Consider the following 19,930-nt stretch of genomic DNA (forward strand, 5'->3'; position numbering starts at 1 on the left):
ACAGCTGCATTTTTACCTCTGGTAGAAAATTCTCTCTAGGAGGTGAGCTGTGAAAAGTGAGCTGTGAGGAAGGGGAGCCACTGGAAAGAAGGAGAGAGACTAGAGAATTGCATACAATAGAGCTTCAGCCACCCAGGTCTCTTGTCCTGCAGAACTGTGGCCACCAAAAGCTGTTCCCAAGCTTTCTTAGGCTTCTGTAGAAGCCCTTTGTCTGGTGTACTAGAGCATCTGCTTTTAGTTTCTAGTAAGCACCAAAGTTGGGAGTAGGGAAAGAGAAACACAACAAAACCCAGCGCATTTGCACATTCTCTTGCAGTCCTGCCAAGACATCTTTTTCATTAGCCAACCTTCCTGAATAAATGACAAGAAGGAAGAGAATGGAACACTTTTGGTTGGATGTGAGGGATATGTTTCAGACCTTTTGTCATGATCCTTTTTTTTTTTTTTTTCATTCATTAGTCCACTTACTATTTTGGTTTTTATAACCAGAAAAATAACCTAGAAGAATGAGGGAGAAAAAACCTAGTTATGGTAAAGACAGTCACACTGATGATGATACAATGAGCTGATAATCTGCTGATGGTTTTGTGAACAGAATGGGGGGGGGCTTAAATTTTGAGTCGCAACATCAGCAGTACATTTTTCTTTCTCCCACTAACTGGGGCATTCTCTCTTATGTTAAAAGAAATATGAAATATAGTAGCAGGGCCAAAAAGAAGAGCTTTCTTACTAATGAGTTTCTGTCTTAGAGTAAATCATCCTACATCTCCACACCTCTATTTCCTCCTTTGCTCTGTGACAGGGTTTGGATGAACTGATCTCTAAGGCCCCAGGGGTTCTGTAAACAGAAACAAAAAACATGGGTTTTCCTTTAGGGGAGAAAGACAAGGCTTGAAATTCCATGGTCACAACTCCCAGGATTTTTCCAAGGGAAATATTCAGTCGGTTAATGTGGTTTTGTCAAGAAAGCCATCTTAGAATAGGGGGATTCTACTCACAAGTGAGCCTGGGCAAGTTAGGGCCCCTCTTAATCTTTAATAGGAAGATAATGACACCCACCTCCTGGAGGTGTTGTGTAAATACATGAAATGATTCTTATCAGGCGCCTAGCATGTGTTAAAAGCAGGACATTCCTTCTCATCTCATTCTCTCTCTATGTGGGCATTTCATCTAAAGCCATACCCCTTCCAGAAACTTCCAAGTATATTTTTAAATGGCAAGTGCCTAAAACAAAAAAGTATCTGTATTGAGGCCCAGACCTGGCAGTTCATAATGTTTAAAGCATTGGCTGCCAATTTGCTGTGCCGGTAAAATATGTAATTTACAGTTCCCTGTAGGTGGGTGGGTGGATGGGTGGGGTCCAGTCTCTCAGGAGAAGACATTCTCCTTGCTCGTAACTCTTTTCTTTGGTCATTGAAAAGAAGGTTGAGTGACTGTTCTCCAAGGAGTCAGAGAACATCCCATCCCTCCTTTGCGTGGTTCATGTGTGAATCTCTATTTTCTTCTGGCAGTAAAGTTTTCATGAGGAGCAAGTCACCATTTTCTTTCTGGGCTGGTTAAAAGCTAGACAGTGAAGGGCAGTTTTCATTCTGAAACCCACCCACTTTCTTGGGCAGCCACCTACCTTGGTGGCCCTGCCTAGGCTTTAAGGAACATGGGGTAGTTTCACTTACAAAATCTGCTTCCTCAGACAGAACACACTGGTAGAGTTCCTTGAATTTGGTGGAGTCTCCCTTTAGAGAGATTCCACTTCAGACTGACAGACACTGGAAACTGTGGGCTCAGGTTTAGAAAATGTTCGGGTTGGGGTATCTGGGTGGCTTAGTCAGTTAAACGTCCAACTCTTGATTTCAGCTCAGGTCATGATCTCAGGGTCAAGGGATCGAGCCTCAGGTTGAGCTCCATGCTGGGTTGGACAGAGAGTCTGCTTAAGATTCTCTCCCTTTCCTTCCACCCCTCTCTCCCCTGCCTTGTGTGCACACACACACGTGCCCTCTCTCTCCCTCTCTCAGTTAAATAAATCTATGAAAGGAAGAAAGAAAATGCTCAGGTTAACACACAGAAAGTGTTGGATGCTGGGGCAAAAGAGCAATGGGGGCAGCAGGGTGACCTGGGCATACTAAAGGGACCAACATCTTGGGGGCAAAATAAAAATGGGGGCGCCTGGGTGACTCAGACGGTTAAGCATCTGCCTTCCGCTCAGGTCATGATCCCGGGTCCTGGGATTGAGCCCCGAATCAGTCTCCCAGGTCAGCAGGAAGCCTGCTTCTCCTTCTCCCACTCTGTCTGCTTGTGTTCCTTCTCTTGCTGTGTCTCTCTCTGTCAAATAAATAAATAAAATATTTTAAAATAAATTAATTAATAAAATTAAAATAAAAATGGGGAGCAGGACATCTATGAGGGCCCAGGGAAGTGTGAAGCCAAACCCACCAAAAGAGGCTGTGAGTTCAGGATTACCTGAACCTTGACTCCTGGGGGCAGCAGAAGGTAAGGAGAAGTGGGGGTAGGTGCAGAACTTACCCCATACAGAAAACTACCAATTCTCCTTGCCAAATGCTTGATAAGAAAGAAGCAAGAATTGTTATGAACAGAGGAAACACAGGAAGGTAAATCCTTTTTTAAAGATGTTTTCATACTAAATATAGTAAAATGTCCAAGTATCGGTTTCACAGTAATATTGCTTTTGTAGAACATATCACTCATTGTTTGATAAATGAACTGATAGCTGAAGAAACTAAAAGACTTGTCCAAGCTCACTTAGCTTTAAGATAAGAGAACTTGGTTTTCCTAAGCAAGTCCTCCTTCTGTGGTTCTCTGCTTTGCAGGGCACAGTGGAGAATGGAAGCATTTAGCTTTGAAGGTGACCCTGGTGATCTGGTTCTGGTCTACAGTTTTGTTAGAGAAGTGATTATAGGCAGCTCTCTTAACCTCATTGATCTCAATGTCACCATTATAAAATCAACTGAATAATACATAATGTCTGGGCTATTGTAAGGATTAAATGAATTATTATAAGGCAAGTTGTTAAGGAGATTTAGAAATTGTTACTATTATTTCCAAACATATAAATACCTCCTTTAATCCTTTATTCCAGCATTTCCTTTTTAATTTCTTTATTAATAATCTCTTAAATCTTGGTTTTCAAAAAGGAATCATCTTAAGACTATTTGTGCTGAATTCGAGCTACCTCTACTGTCATTCTTTTGTGCAGAGCAAAAAAAAAAAAAAAACTCATTTCAAATGTTATAGCTCAATTGAATACATAATATAGATTTACCCTTAATTAGGGAAGAAAAAAAAAAAAAGACACAGAGAAGTATCTTTTTACTCTAAAGCTTAAGCATAAACTCTTAATGGTTATGCCCAGTTGGATAGCTATTCTTATAAATTATTACTTTAAAAAGTTTTTAACCATGAAAGCTATTCCAGATAACTGGTAAACTAAAGCAAAAGTGGGCAAGTTGTTTCTGAACAGGACCAGATAGTATTTTTGCTTTGTGGGCCATGTGATGCTTGTACCTACCCAAGATTACCATTATACCTCAAAAGCAGCCATAGACAATACATGAATGAATGGGCATGGCTGTGTTCCAATAAAACTTTATTTACAAAACCACACAGCTGGCTGGATATGGCACAAGGGCCAAGCCCCGTCTTAAAGCCATATCTTTCCCTGATTTTCCTGTTTGGAATGATTTTAACTGACACCCCTGTCCCCTGAGCTCACCTAGTATGGCTCTGCCCAGGTGAATGGTTGGAGGAACTTAGGGAACATTTAAATTCAGAGCTAATTTTTAATGAGGAAGTCAGCCTGTAAAAGCCTTAGTCTCCTAATATTTTCCTAGCATCTTTTATTTCTGTTCCCATGCCAGCGCTTTACAATACAGAGGTGGATGTAGAGTTGTTTTCCAGCATGAAGATTTAGGCTGGAGTATTGCCCGGGTCATTTCTCTCATATTTCCCTCACTCAGAGGTGGTTCATTAACTGATAGACTTCGAAGGGAGAGTTTCATATTCTTGACTCCTGAGGAATTCTTTCATTGTTCCTTTTTTTAACTGAGAGCTCTCCAGTACTACGGGGTTTGTGTTGGTGGTGGTTTTTTAAACCTTGACTTGGTTTCCATTTCATAGTTGCTGTCAAGATTTGGAGAGTTTTCTGATTTCTATCAATAAGTAGCTTTCCCACTTTGAGAATTTTAACCAATCGGTAAAACCCGTGGCTACTGCAGGTAGTAGTTGAAAGTGAGTTCAAGTAATAAATAACTCAAGTTTTGTCCCATTTTTTGGCATTCCTTTTGTTAGGGCCATGTCACCTCATTCATTCAGGTCTTCAGTTTCTGGACGACAAACAGTATTACCAGAGGCCAAACATCATTCACGAAGGTGTCTCTGGGCCCTTTTAAAAGGCAACCTTTCCATCAGCCTCTCTTCAAAGCTCCTGCGTGTTCTTCCCAGAATTCTGCATTTACAGTATGGGCATTTGTTATTCTGAGACTTACTCTTGCCATACGGTATTACATAATTATTTTCCCTTTAGGTGTAATTACGGAATTGCCAACCCTGCGACTCTGTTTTGCATTATTTCACACGTATTTTCTAGTTTTGATTTAAGTCTCTGCGTGGTATGCCATAAATCAGCAGAGTGGGGGTGGGTAACGAAAGGACATCAAAACACAGCCCCCACTGCTATAGAATGTTACTCAAGTGACACTCCATAATTCAAATACCGAGAACCCCAGGGTAGCCAAAGCAGGGCAGTGCGACAGTATGAGTTGTTTTTGTTAATAGAGATGAAATTATGGGTGTAACTAGCTGGCAGTCCTCAAACAGGCTTCAGCAAACTGTTTACTCAGCTGTCCTCGGGCAACAACTTAATACTTGTGGATAAAATTATTCTCCCACCATCTCCCAAGTGATATATTCTGGGGATCCCAATTTGTTCTCACTGTTTAAAAGAAAGAACAAGTTTGCAAGTCTCCAAACACGGTTTGAAATTCTGGTTCTGTTTGGTTTTTACCATATCAGGCTTTTCGGCACCACGATTCATAAAAATCCCCTTGTCCTTCGTGTTCTGCAGTTCAAAAATCTAAAAGAACCTGAGAGCTGAAATGCTTCATGTGGCTTTATAACCCTAAAACCTTGTGATTTTAATTTGCTTGTACTATTCCCTTCACCCGCAGTTCCTTCCCTTTCTCTCTGCCTGTGGAAGTCATGGATCCTTTTAAGTCCAGCTCAGATACCTCCTCTAGAAGATCTTCCCTTATCCCCCTAGCAATACCCAGTAGAAACCGACCTCTGACTTTTTCCTCTAATCTAATATCTTAAAATTATCATGCAATGTTTAAGACTATAATGTCATAAAAAATAATCTAACAATCACTGATTTGACCATCATTATGGTGCAGAAGACACTGAGTGCTAGAAAAACCACTGACTTGGCATTTATCATTCCCGTGGAGAGCCTCATATAATTATATATTACATAAATACATTTATACATTATATATAAATATAATTTTATGTACATATAAAACATTAAGGGATCCTATAATATTAATAACATAGTATTTTAGTATATTTTAAGCTTTTTATAAATGTTTTTATGCTGTATGTCTTTTTCTAAAACTTGATTATTTGGGGAGGGCTCACATTTTACTTATCAGATTTGTCACGTGGATTCTCATAGTTCATTCATTTCCAGTGTTACATGGTATCCATCATCCAAACCTATTTATCATTCTGTTGGTACACAAGGTGTTTTCATCTGAGCCCATAAAATTTTTTGAATTACTATTATGTCATCATTATTGTATCCTAAGATCTATTTCTTACCCTCTATGAGATTAAATGTTTCTTGAGGGCAGAGATCACCTTTTGCTCATCTTTGTGTTTGCCACAATGCAGCCCAGTAAGTGATTCATACATATTTGTTCTTTTGGATTAAATCCCTACACAGAGCTAGCACTATTACCACATTTTTACAAATGAGAAAACTGGCACTGTGTTCATGCCCCATGAGCACAGTTTAGAGGCTAGATCTCGTGGTTCCCCGGGTTGGAAAGTTAAACGGGGCTCACTTAAAAGCCATCGGAGTTTACTAGAGAAGACCAAGAAATTTTTTCATCTCTCTGTTTCTATCAAAATATATTCACAAAGTCTGAATTTTTTAGTCTAGAACTTGAAAATTCTGTGAAAAATTTAAAAACTGTATTCTCTCTGCTTTTCATTTGGAGGAACTATAGCCCATCATAAGAAAGCCAATGATAGAGTTAAAAACAATTTTTAAAATACACCATAAAATTTACCTTTTAAAAATGCACGATTTGGTGGTTTTTAGTATATTTACAGAGTCGTACACTTATCAACGCTCATCTCAAACATTTTCATTAACCCCAAAAGAAATTCCTTACCCAATCGAAATCACTCCTTCCCCCTTCCAGCCCCTGACAACACTAATTTACTTTCTGTCTCTATAGATTGGCCTCTTTTGAATTTCTCCTGTCAATGGAATTATACAGTATGTGGCCTTTTGTGCCTGTCTTCTTGCACTTACATAATGTTTCCAGGGGTCCCCCAAGTTACAGTATGGGTCAGCACTCATTCCTTTTTATTGTAAATAATATTCCATTGTATGGTTATACCACATTTTATTCATCCATTCGTCAACTAGTGGCCGTTAAGCTTATTTCCACTTTTTGGCTGTTATGAATAATGTGGCATTGAACAATTAGTGTACAAGTTTCTGTGTAGATGTATGTTTTCAGTTATCTTGCGTATATACCTACGAGTGGGATTGCTGGGTCATGTGGTAATTCTATGTGTAATTTTTAAAAAAGCCTACAAACTTTTCCAAAGTAGCTGTACCATTTTACCTAGTAGATCCTTATAAGGAGCTCACCACTCCAAAGACTTTCCTAGCTTGTTATCATTGGTCCCAATTTAACGTTCTGAATTTAAAACCATGTCTGAACTCTCTATATTATTCTATGTCACTAATTATCACTATGCTCTCTCTCTAACAATTTCATATTTGCCCTTCCATTTGTGAATGAAATAGTCTTATTCCAGGTTGTATTTATACTGAACCTCAATTTGGTATAGTTTCCTTGTAGTGAAAAATCCATAGAATCATTTCCTCCTTAATTCCTTTGATCTTAAAAACTGAAATGGCTCCGATATTAAAAGGTTAGCAGAAAAATACCCCCCCACACACACAGACTTTAAAAATATAGAACTTTTCATGTAACTCACTGAAGTAACAATGTAGGTGATTCATACGTGAATGAAAAAAAAAAAAAAAGACAGTGGGAAGTGGGAAGTCCTGTGAGCCCCACCACAAAACAATCTGAACGAGAACAAAGTAATCTGCTGTCCAGATGTTTGCCCACCGAAAGTTCTAGGACTTGTGAATCATCTCTGTTTTGGAGGCTTTCTCTATTGCATAAATATGTCTTCACACCATTTCTTTTAAATTTTTTTTTTGTTTGGTGAATTGTAAAAATTATACTTATTTTTTTCTGACTTATTTTTTCTGCTATATATTAATTGCAAAAACCATTTTGGGGAAATGCCAAAAAAATAGAGAAGAAGGAAAAATAAATAAAGGAAAATAACCTGTAACCCAGTTACTCAGAGATGACTACTGTCGATAGAATATTTTCTTTTGGCCTTTTGTCTATGCATAAATAATTCTTTGAAAACATGATTTCTCTGGTTGAACGACATGCCTTCATGTGAATGTACTGTGATTTATGGGGCCATCCCCCCAATGGAGAACAGTTTATTGGTCTTTTCTGTATTGTTTGTTGATGTTTCCATATGGAATTGTGAATATCTTTTACTTGTTTTCACATTGTGGGAAAGATGGCCCAGACATACAGAACCTACCTACTCTTCCCATGAAAAGAATAGCAAGCAAAAAAATTTCATAAGAAATTACTGGGAACTTGTAGGAACCAGAAAAACATCCTCAGGTAAATGGTTTTTGGTTGCACTTTGTAATTTAATGTGCAATTAATAAAAAGTTGTGTAATATTTAAGTGTAATAGTGACAAAGCAAGAAGTTTTGACTTAAAAGTAGAGGATTATAGTAATTGTACATAGAAGGAGACCTAATAACACTTTATGGACTTTTGGCATATTAAATATGTAGGGATAGGAAATTACCCCTACCCCTCCTTGAAGATTTAACTATCAGCGGTCATTAGGACTGATTATTCTTATAAATCTGTGCTTTCCAATCATGTCGGAGAATGCAAAACTACTTAGATTTAATAAATATCTTCATGGCTTCCCATATGAGATCCGCTTACAGATACATGGACTATTTCCATGGGCACATAAATAGTAAGGAGTATGAGTATAAAATGAATTCAAATTACATTTATCATTCTCATTTTTGGAAACTCCTTAAGGAAATGGAAAATGTTGTAGTATATTGCCAAAAACAACAAAATATGACTGGGAGTAGAGAGTAAAGATCACTATTAAAATTAATTAATGGGATCCAGAATAAGAAATATTACTCGGGTAATTAAGTAATACCAAAAAAGAAAGTTAACAAAATAAACTTATTTCAAAATACTGACTACTTTTTTCCCCTGATTTTTCCTCATGACTCAGACATATCAAATGTATTTTGACTTTATGTTAGGATTTAATAGCATATTTTTATATATTTTAAAACTCATCTCATTCATTCTAAACCGAGGAAACCAATCATTTTTACCGTTGTTGTGAAATACCAGCCGTGCCAAGACAGATTTCTTCCTTCTCAATGCATTTGCAATCTTATAGAGAGCTTCTGGTGACTCAGAAAATCCCATGCATCAATTTTCCAAATTGGATTTTATGTGATTAAAAATAAATTTAAATCAAACAGAGACTTTGGTGTGCTTCTGAGAATTCCCATGTCAGGAGTTGGCAAGTGTCAGCTACGTGTAGGTGTATGTGAGCTCACTAATACTGTATGAGCATTTAGGACCTTATTTGAAAAGTTCTTTCCTGGAAGAAGAGTAAAGGGTACCGTTTTGGAACATAGCCTGCCATATCCAGCACTGCTTCAGAGGAGAAGAAAGGGGGGTGGGTAGACACAAAGAAAGTCCACAGTTTAAAAATTAAAGAAATGGGCTCACTGGACTTGGTACCCTGGGATATTTATTAACTGGAATTATTTGTTTCTGCATAACCCACAGTAGGTAAAGGAGAAGGGAGGAAAAGGAGTATTCTTACAACAAAAATAATGCACTTTTCTGAATTACACTCGCTCCCTCATCCAGGCCTCTTCACCCCAACTCCCTTCAACTGATGGCAGTGAACATGATTTTCTGTTTCTAGGTGACATTGCAGGAACAAAGGCATAGTGAAAGAGAAGGGTAGGCCTAGGTATGTAATAAACATCTGAGGTCACTTTAAGTAAATAACGAGTCTTGGCAGGGACGAGAGGAAGAGAAGCGGGGGGACGTCTTTCAAGAAGCTCATACCGTTATCTAGATTTCCAAGCTTGTTAGAGGTTCAAGCTTGGAGGTCTTCAAGCTTTGTTAGAAAACTGGAATTTGTCCCCTCAAATCGTCCTAGAAGATGCCTTGCTGGTCACCTTCCGGGCCGCTCCAGAAGCTGTCAGGCTCTGTTTCCTCTGACACTCATTTTCTGTCCCTTCCACGGATTTGCCTGTTGGGCTTTGGTGTGGACACTTTTTATTCCTCCAGCTAGACAGTAAATGTCTTGAGGGTAGTAGCCAATTCTTCTATCTCCCACAAGCCTGTTTGATTGGCTTCCATGTCTTGGGCAAGGAGGTTTCAGTCTGCAGTGTAATGCTCATGCCTGTATACTTAGGAAGTAAGAAGCTAGATGTCAACTGATGTGTCTGAATGGACAATCCTCTGATGAAATCGGTGTGCTCTACACCACAGAAAACCCCACTTTCCATTCTGATGGAGGAAATGGCCTTTATCCAAATAGTTTTGGATAATTTGGACAATTTGAAGCATAATTAATGCTGTATTAAAATGATTCTAAATCAAACCTGTTTAAATCACCTGGACTTTGATTCTAATGGTTTTTTCAACTGTTGTTGCTTAAAATATACTGGAGTGTCTACCCAATAGACAGCACAATGCTTTTCTTCTTTTAGCATTCGGTAGCTGCAACCCATTCCCCCCTCCCTTTTGCACTGTAGTTTATATTTATGATGGCAGAGTAGTAAAATACATTCCAATGGTCTTAGCCAAAATAGTGCTCGATTCTGAATGCATTTTAAACTGGATCTAGAGAAATAGAATTATTTTATTTCTATAATACTGACCTCTAAGGGGAGAAATATTCATTCCTGTCAATGCTTCTCCAGACACTGTACATCTTAAAGGAGGTGCAGATTGGCTGTATTACAATGTACAGGAGACCAGAGTGTAGCTGAGGTGACCTTCCTGGGGACAGGTGCCCCGGAGGATCCAGAGACAGTAATGAATGAAGCCATTTGGAGAGATCAGTGCCCTTCGATTATCCTGCATTCAGCAAAGCAGATGGGATGCACATTCTCTGGGGAAAACGCAAAGAGAAATCCTGAAAAATCCTTAATTTGCCTGATTTATATGGAAATTATAAGTCTTATTTGCACAGGGCTGTTCAATAGCTATAATGGGAAAATTAAGAATTGCTAACATGTTGATATGTGGTCTTAATGAATCTATATGAGTGAAATTATCTGGCAGTGTTTCCCTTTCCAAAGGAATTGGGTTCGAAGTATAAAATTTGTGTTCAGGGTGAAGAACATTCTGGAAGCAAACACCAGAAGTCAATCTGAGAAATATCTATGTGGGTTAAGCAAAGCTCTGGGGAAAACATCCACAGCCTTTCCTACCAAACTGAGAAGCCAGACCTACAGTGTCTAGGAGGTTTCCATACAATACAAAGGTATTTCCTTCAGTTTTATATATTTCTCTCACTTCTAAATGTGTACCTTACCATTTGAAATAAAGTGAGAGGCCAGACAAGATAGTTACAAAGAAAAGCTATGAATTCTTTCGTGAAATTTCCTGTCAATCAAATAGTCTATTGTTTTATATAACTGTTTACTTATTTTTTTCCCCAGAAATATTTTATCTAGAGTTTAGACTGTGCTAAAGCACAGGGTTTGGGCTATGATACCTTTTTAAAACTTGAAAATAAATTTTAGTAACTAAAATTTAGTAGAGATACTGCTGAATCCAAAAATACATTAGGTTTCAACAATGTGAAGTTTTAAACTGTGCAGCTTTTCCTATGTAGGTAGGAATCAACTTCTCAACCAAAAATAGATGTATGTACATACCCGTGTATCTGCCTCTCATTTGGGTGGAAAAACAGTAAGAATGTTTTTTACCCAAGACTGCTGAATAAAATTTTTAAAGGTTTACCCAGAATCCTTTAAGATATAAAAAGTTAAAGAAATGCAAGGATGATCATTCTGTTGGCTCTGCCATCTCCAGATATAATTGTCACACAAATTTTGTGAAGTCTCATTTTGATACGTCATCAGCAACCAAAATTGAGACAGCGTGCTTAACTGGGAAATTTCAACACATATGGAAAATAGGAAAATACCTAAAGTTAGGTAAGATGGATGGGTTTAAAATTAACTTTTTTTTTTTTACTTAAGTTGATCTGAAAATAAAAAGAAGAAATGAAAGAAATACTAGTACATCACCACCTAAAACTTCCTTCCCATTTTTGAAAGCAGAAACTCCCAAGCAGTCACAACTGATGAGGCAAAAGATATTACTAGGAAGAGGGGATTTAATTCCCCTGGATTGTGTTCAACTCAATAGACATTTTTTTTTTTATATTGTAAAGCAAGGGTTGAAAATATCATCAAGAAAAGCTCATATTTCTTGGGGCATTTTAGAAATCAGCAAACTGTCAAGGGACTGAGTTCAAGGAGACAATGACTGAGTCAGCCAATGGTGAAGGAAAGAGGGAAGATACAGGTTTGTTCACAGTTTGTAAGGAGCAGACACGCCAAAAGAGCCACAGTGAGGTGACACCGTCATGAGCTGTTGCACACACATTTGCCTGTGCAACTGACGTTTTGTTTCACTTTCAGACTTGATATGGCATGAATGGGAGAAGGAAGGAAGGGGAGAAGAGAGCAGAGAGAAAGACGAGGTGACATTTCCAGAAGTTGGGGAAAGACCCTTGCCCCCGTGTAGTTAGTGGTTGATATGGAACAGTGAAGAGGTTTAACTCTTAGCAAGATATAGAGAAGCTATCAATATATTCCCAGAATCATGACATTCAATAGAACATTCAGGTAGGTGTGTTTCTCATCTTTCCCTAGATCCAGCCCTGGTGCAGGCTCACAGATTTCTCCTTAATATGCAATGTCCCCACTAGAGTGGTCATTTTTGGTCTTATCATTGGCACCATTTTCATGTCACATTTGCTGCTTGATTAACCAGTGGATTCACCCAGATATTTATATTTCTTACATTACTCTTCCTCTCCCTGATTTTTTAGACAGAGTAGCACTTGTTCCAAATTACATGTGAAAATTAGTATCCTTATATATTAGTCAAAAATTTGTCCTCCTTCAAGTTTATGAAATTCTTTGGTTGTAGGGCTAATGAGAAACATTGCTATATTCTGAATAAAAAAAAAATCAAATGTACACATCAGAACCATTTCTCATGGTGAGGTTGTTTTGAAACAAAACAATAAAACTGTAGACATGTCCTCCTTTTTCTCCGTTCTTTCCTACTAGCCACAATAAGATCAGCAGAAAATGTGTAGTCTGGGTCACCAAGGAGACATTTGGCTTAGATCAGCCAAGAGCAGGGTCAGAGGGAGAGAAGTAGTGAAATAAGGGGGGCCATCGGGGACATCTCATTTCAGATCCTCGGGGAGACCTTGGAGGAATCGATGAAAATTGCTGCCATAGCTGACTCATGGGAAGATAGGCACATCTTACCCACCACATGAGGATCCCGTAGAACCAGTACCCTCCATAAAAGCACTGTAAACAGAGCTCAGCACAAAGCAGTGTTAATAAACGGATTTCCTATATGTGATAAGCCATTTACTGAATGAATGAATGAATGAATGAATCACTTACTGAATGAGTGATTTCTCTGATCCTGAGCAATGCTGGTCTGGGTAAACTGCTGATACACTGGCAGGCTTGTGCATAAATAACCACCAACCAATGAGTTAAAAAATAAGGGCAACAACCAAAATGAGTCCGGAAGGGATGCTGTGTTTTCTCTGAAAGCAGCCCCTGAGTGGGTGGGAAACACTAATGACTGTCATCACTCAGATGACTCTGTCCTGTTCTAGAGCATCTTCCCACCCTAGTCTTTCATTACAGTTGATGGGCTTTCTTGTCGCACACCAAGCGTTCAGGGTGAACACAGCTAGCGATGCTCCAAATCTTGGGGGTTAAGAATGCGCGTCTGTACTTGCCTGTGGGGCCCGCCAGCGACAGCTTGACACGGGCGTCCTTTGGCCTTCTCACCGCCCCTGCTAACCCAGCCCTGATAAATAAGCCAGCTAATTGAATTAATAAACAACTCTCTCTCTCTCTCTCTTTTTTTTTTTTAACGGCCAGCTGGCGTGCACCCAAAATGTGTGATAAATTATCCGTCACTGCTTTAACCACAGCGGGGGGAAAGTGGAAAAATTAGCTGCTCGAACCCTTTCTCACTGCTTCCAACCTTCCTGCTCAGTTTGCTTGGTTATAGGATTTTGCCCCTCCCCGGTCTTGACGCGTTGGCCGGGGTCCAGGACCCAGTCGCTGTGGGTGGAGGAACTTAGGTGGCGGCCCGATGATGGATTGGTAAGCCGGGCACTGCAGCGGGATGCCGAGAAGTCCGCGCGCCGGCCTGTGGGAAAGCGCGAGTTGTCTGCTGCCCTGGCAGGGAGCGTTGGGTTATGAGTCTGTGGTTTAAGCCCACAAGATTTTCGTTAAGGGAGGGGAGTGTGATGTGGTTCACGAGCGAAGTGTTGTGATGTCTGCTTTTCTTTCGCTCCACCTCTAATGCCAAACAGCTTTGGGACCTTTCTGGAGTGAAGGCTCACCAGCATCTCAGGGAATACGAGCCTCAGCCTGCTGGGCTCTACCCCTCTTTACCCATATTTGCATCTCACCCCCTTTCTTTGGTGTCTCCTTCCACTCTTTTCTCTGGATCTCAAGGCCCGGTTTCATGTCACTGTTGTTAAAGGTAGTGATTTTTATAAGCTGTTTTTTGGACTGTCCAACAGAATAACGAAGCCTGTCAAAGGTTCTGTATAATTTAAGGAGACTTTTCCTCCTTCGTTTTTCTGCCGGTCCCCGGGACCATGTCTCAAAGTCAGAAAAATAAACAGTCACCGTCAGGCTCAATGCATGTGTAGACATCATTAGACTTTTCAGTGTCGTCTCATTCTATGTGGAGACCTCCCGGGGTTTGTTTCCCCACGATGGGAAGCATCTGGATTGTATGTCCCAGTCTAACACCGTGATTCTTAGAGGTGCTTTCATTTTAGGATGTTGCCTTGTATAATAATATACAGATCATCCGTAGAGGACAGTCTGGAACTGACAGCAGATGTAAGCCGGCTGAATGCAGGGGTTCTTGATCTGTTTGGTTCGTGGACTTGCAAACACATTCACTGCTGAGGAGGTTTTCCAGGGCATGTATGCTTTCTTGTCTGAATAGAGCAGAACCTTTATCCACTACACTTAGCTGGGGCTTGGAGCTGATTTAAAAGGGATGGCTATCTTTTTAATCTTTTAGGAAAATAGGGCTGTTTGCGTAAACTTCGTGTAATTGCTTGTCAGACTTTGACCATTACCAAGCAGAAATCAGGACTATGCTCCTTGTTAGTATTTGGTTATATTCTTATACTGGGATGCTTAGTGCAGGTCCTTTTTCTGCTCTCCTTGACCTTTTCAGTCCCAGCTGAGCTCGGTCTCTCTGTGGATCTAGTAGCTTCTTAATGGGGATGGGGGCGGGGTGGTGGAAAGAGGAATTAAAGTCATTCTGAACCAACAATGTGAAGTATTGTGCTTGTAGAACTCCAGGACATTCACACCTCTGTGGAACAGTAAGTGGCTGCCCTGGAGAATGCACTTGAAACTCCACGGGACGGAATCCAAAAATTCCAACAAGGATCCTGTTTAAAGGTCTATAGGAAAATCTCAGAGCAGACTTCTGCATTATTTCTGGGGCCTGGTTCTATGCCATGGTACCTTCCCCTTCCCCTGCCCTCCTCCTCCGTCCTACATGCACATTCACACACACGTACACACTCACACTCTGGCCCCATGCTTTGTTCATTTCCTTGGTCATCAGGCAGATCCAATAGTGTAAGGAGACAGATGGTGATTGTTTCAAGGAGAATCTTAGTGATAGTGTCAGGAGGCTGACAGAGGAGATAGCCAAGTTGTATGACACTTCATGACCACCCATTACATGCCTTTTCCCCCAGAAAATAAGCCACACAAAACAGAAAATTCAAACTTAAATATTGTTTCTGTATTTATTTTTCAGATATGAGAGGAGAAAGGAAGTAAAGAAAAGTCTTGTAGATACTTTGATTTCCATCTCCTAGGCCCCTCTTGAAATTCTTTATAGACAGAAGGTAGGATGGGGGCTGGAGGGAAGTCTCCCGCTCCCACCTTTGTTGACTAAATAGATGTCCAGTCTATGTATAAAAAGATTTATAAGAATGTGCATTGGAATCTCTGGATTGGGGGTTCATTATTTGAAAGTAGGATTATTAAATTCACTACGTAATATGGAGCTCACTTTTAACTGCTTTTCAGCAGACAAATGGAGCATGTGTCTCTTTTCCCACTGTATAGGCTGTATCCAGATATATGCAAAACTAATAAATGACTTAAGAAGAGAATATCAGGCCTGAAGCTTTATGTAATTCCCTCTAAGGACCTTCCCAGGGCTGGAACTATTTGAGAGGTAAAAATAACAATCCAATAGTCATTTTAGGAAGCCAGAGGAAGAAAATTGAGAGAAGTTCCCCCAGCCACCACTGGTAAAGGAGAATATGGTTATGCCCTTGGTAACACTCCCCAAAAGGTCTTCGGAGCTGCCCTTGCCTTCTAGGTTGGCAGATCCTACCGGGATAGCACCTGTCTCCATCTGAGGAGCTGCAGATGCCTATGGGTTTCACAAACTCTGCTCCCGGGGCTCCTTGGTGGCACGGTGGCTGACACTGTCGCAGTGGCTCCTGACAAGAAGTAGCCCAGCCTGAGGACACATTGACTGAATGCCATGGAAAATACACAGCACATGGACTAGTTCACATTCTCAGATGTCATTTCTGTTCCTCATTAATGTTCAAGATGCAGCTGAGCCCACATTCATCTCCAGGGTAGCAGAGGAGGACGTGGACTGCAGGTCGGGAGGCATGGGCTCTAATTGGCTCGTCTTCAACCTTGAACCTGTCACCTGCTTGCAATGGCCTTTGATCTCCCGGACCCTCGGCTTTTTAATCTGTGAAATCTATGTTCATAAATAAATAAATGTTAATGATTGGGTCCAGGTGGGCTCCAGAACTCTTCCAGTTATCAGAGCCTCTGGTTAAGAAAACTAAATTCTCAATGTTGTGATTGTCACTACCATTCATGAGCCAAAGGGAGGTGACGAATTTCATTAAGGACCAAGAGGAAATGTCGCACAGAAGATATTTTGTTACTCACTTGGATTCTGATGCAAGCCTATTTTAATACCCATACAACAGTGGTCTTGGGGTGTCCCCTTCAAAGTAATAAGACAAATAACTGATAAGTGCCATTTAGTCATGGTTTGGTTAACCCGGGGGTCAGGTTAAGGCAGGGTTTCTCAACCTTGGCATTAGTGACATTTGGGGCTAGATAGTTCCTGGTTGTGAAGGACTGTCCCATGCATAGGATGTTTAACAGCCTCCTAGGCTCTACCCACTTGACATCATAGCACCTCCCTCCTAAGTTGTAACAATCAAAAATGCCTCCAGATATGGCCAAATATTGCCAGGGACAGGGGCAAAATCACCCTTGGTTGAGAACCACTGGCTTCAACCATAACTGAAGTCCCAGTGTAGGCCAGGCGAAACTACATGTATCTGATAGGCCGCAATTTAAGAAAGTCTAGGGGCGCCTGGGTGGCTCAGTGGGTTAAAGCCTCTGCCTTCTGCTCAGGTCATGATCCCAGGGTTCTGGGATCGAGCCCCGCATCGGGCTCTCTGCTCAGCAGGGAGCCTGCTTCCTCCCTTCTCTCTCTGCCTGCCTCTCTGCCTACTTGTGATCTGTCTGTCAAATAAATAAATAAAATCTTTAAAAAAAAAAAAAAAAAAGAAAGAAAGTCTATCAGCCCCGGAGCAGCAGCAATATCTATTTAATTCAAGGGAGAGCACTCTAACCCTGAACTAAAAAATCTCACTAGAAATAGCCCATTTAATCTCTAATGTCATAGCACCTCACGGACGATGGAATCTTCGCTTTTGGGGGCGAAATGAACAGTATCGGCTTTGTCTTTGTATTTCTTACTGTGTATGGACTAAATGCTCGGTAAATGTGTGTTGAAAGCATGAGCACTTCCCTCCAAACATCGACCGAGTGCGGAATGAGAAGCTGCGCCGTGCTCAGCCAGCCATTCTGCATGATCCTTATTCTACAGGAGGAAATGAAGCAAGTGTTTGCCAATTGGAAGGGTAGAAGGAATCTTTGGGAGGGAGGCTGCCATTACCCTAGCTGAAGTGGAGCCAGGTTAAACTTCTTCTGGTTAAGAAAAAAAAAAAATGTCATGGAACATTTAATGGCCAGCCTTAGTGCATCAGAGCCCTGGCTGTGTACATCACCCACGCTCCCCAAGAGCATAGAAGAGTGAGAGAGTCAATTACTTGAAGTCTTCCATATTCCTAAATTGGCATCTATTTTGGCAGTCCAGGGTGTGGAAATCTCAGATGTGCATCTGACGTGTTAATCTCCCTAAAATGGTAGCCTCGCTGTTTTTCTAGTGTACTTAGAGAGTATGACTTTAAATCGCATTTGAAATGTCTCACTCAGTTGTCCTGACAACCGTATTTTCTCAAAATAAACAGAATCCTTCTATGTCTGTTGCTGGAGACGTGAGTACTACACTGAGTTTGTCTGCGTGCATGCTTAATGTTTTATAGGTATTCTTTGAACCAGTCTTGAAACTCAGGACAATGTTAAATCTAAATCTGAGTTATGTCTGATTCATGATATTTGTAACCATGAAGTTCTGAAATGATCATAGTTTGCTTAACGTGAGATGTTTGCCTCTTACGTAGGTAGTTACCATCATTTAGAAGGAAATCAAGTAGGCTGATGCTGCAACCCTATCATCTAGTCCCCTTACTACACTTCATTGGGGGTTGTCTCCATTTTAAAATAGGTCAATCTAACCAACAGATCCATTCATTGAATTCAAATGGCCAGTGCTTTGGAAAACACCTCACCTTACTAGGACCAGGTGAAAGGTCGTGGTAGCCTTTTGATAATGTACTTAAAATTAATTGCCAACTGAGTTTACAAAGATCTGAATTCTGAGATAAAAACCAAGTCAAGGGCAGTAGAATGGAAGACAGTACTTCTATCTCTGCATCTGAAACAAGGTCCAAATTAGGATTCAGGGGCGCCTGGGTGGCTCAGTGGGTTAAAGCTTCTGCCTTTGGCTCCAGTCATGATCCCAGGGTCCTGGGATCGAGCCCCGCATCGGGCTCTCTGCTCAGCGGGGAGCCTGCTTCCCTCTCTCTGCCTGCCTCTCTGCCTACTTATGACCTCTATCTGTCCAAAAAAAAAAAAAAAAAAAAATCTTCAAAATTAGGATTCAAAGAAGCATCTGGTGGCTCAGTGGGTGAAAGCCTCTGCCTTTGGCTGGGGTCATGATCCCAGGGTTGTGGGATCGAGCCCCGCATCGGGCTCTTGCTCAGCAGGAAGCCTGCTTCCCCTTCCCTCTCTGCCTGCCTCTCTGCTTACTTGTGATCTCTGTCAAATAAATAAATAAAATCTTTTTTTAAAAAGATTAAAATAATAATAAATACTGGTGTAATCAGCATGGATCATGAATACATACTCCTAGGGTTCCTGATTTTTGTTCTGTGATACACACTCTATCTTTAAATGAAAAACTAAGACCAGTGAAAAATTTTTAATCTGGGATGAAAAAAGAGATTGAAAAGAATGAAGACGTGCTCCTTTTCCATCCATTCTTCCTCTGTCTGTGTCTCCCCACTCTTCCATCCAAAAACACCAAGCGGAGAAATGTTCTATGCGCAGATCGAATTTCAGATTTTGAAAGAATGAACAAAAGCAATTAGATGTATTACTTTTTTTTTTTTTTTTAAAGAGGGAGGCAGAGAGAGAGGGGGAAGCAGGCTACCCACTGAACAGAGAGCCTGATGTGGGGCTTGACCCCAGGACCCTGGGATCATGACCTGAGCTGAAGGCAGAGGCTTTAACCCACTGAGCCACACAGGTGTCCCTAGATGTATTTACTTTTGTTGGATTCTGATTTAAAGCCTTGTTTTCTCCTTAGGAAAAATAGTTGGGGTCAGTCACAGAGAGTATAATATTTCTTTCTTTCTTTACAATGGATTTTAGTACATATTCCTCCTACTTCTAGATAGAATTTTGAACTGCTAAATAATACAAATGAATGCAGTGCACTTAAAAAAAACCAGCCCTCCTCTAAATAACATTACCCAACTGTAAGAAGTTTAGTGTTTGACTATTGACAGTTGTCCTCTTTGGCAAAGTATACCATATTGGGTGTCCCACCAAGGAAGCTTAATAATGATATACTTCCTGTAGTGAATGGGTTTTGGAAGGAAAATCAAAGGATACTTTGGAGCAGAAGAAAAGAATGAAAGAGGAAAAACTAGCGGGCACTGAAATGGTACCAAGAAAACAATCTACCTCCTACTTTAAAAAGATTCCCACTTGATGGGCTTGGTC

General features: G+C 40.4%; 1 protein-coding gene across 1 annotated transcript in view; it reads left to right on the forward strand.

Annotated features, from left to right (window-relative positions):
* The window catches only part of CREB5 (cAMP responsive element binding protein 5), a gene marked incomplete at its 5' end in the record, with an annotated part of 335,925 nt that overhangs the window by 304,621 nt on the left and 11,374 nt on the right, over positions 1-19,930 (forward strand).

This window comes from Martes martes (genome assembly GCF_963455335.1).
Source record: "Martes martes genome assembly, chromosome: 11".
Lineage (NCBI taxonomy): Eukaryota > Metazoa > Chordata > Mammalia > Carnivora > Mustelidae > Martes > Martes martes.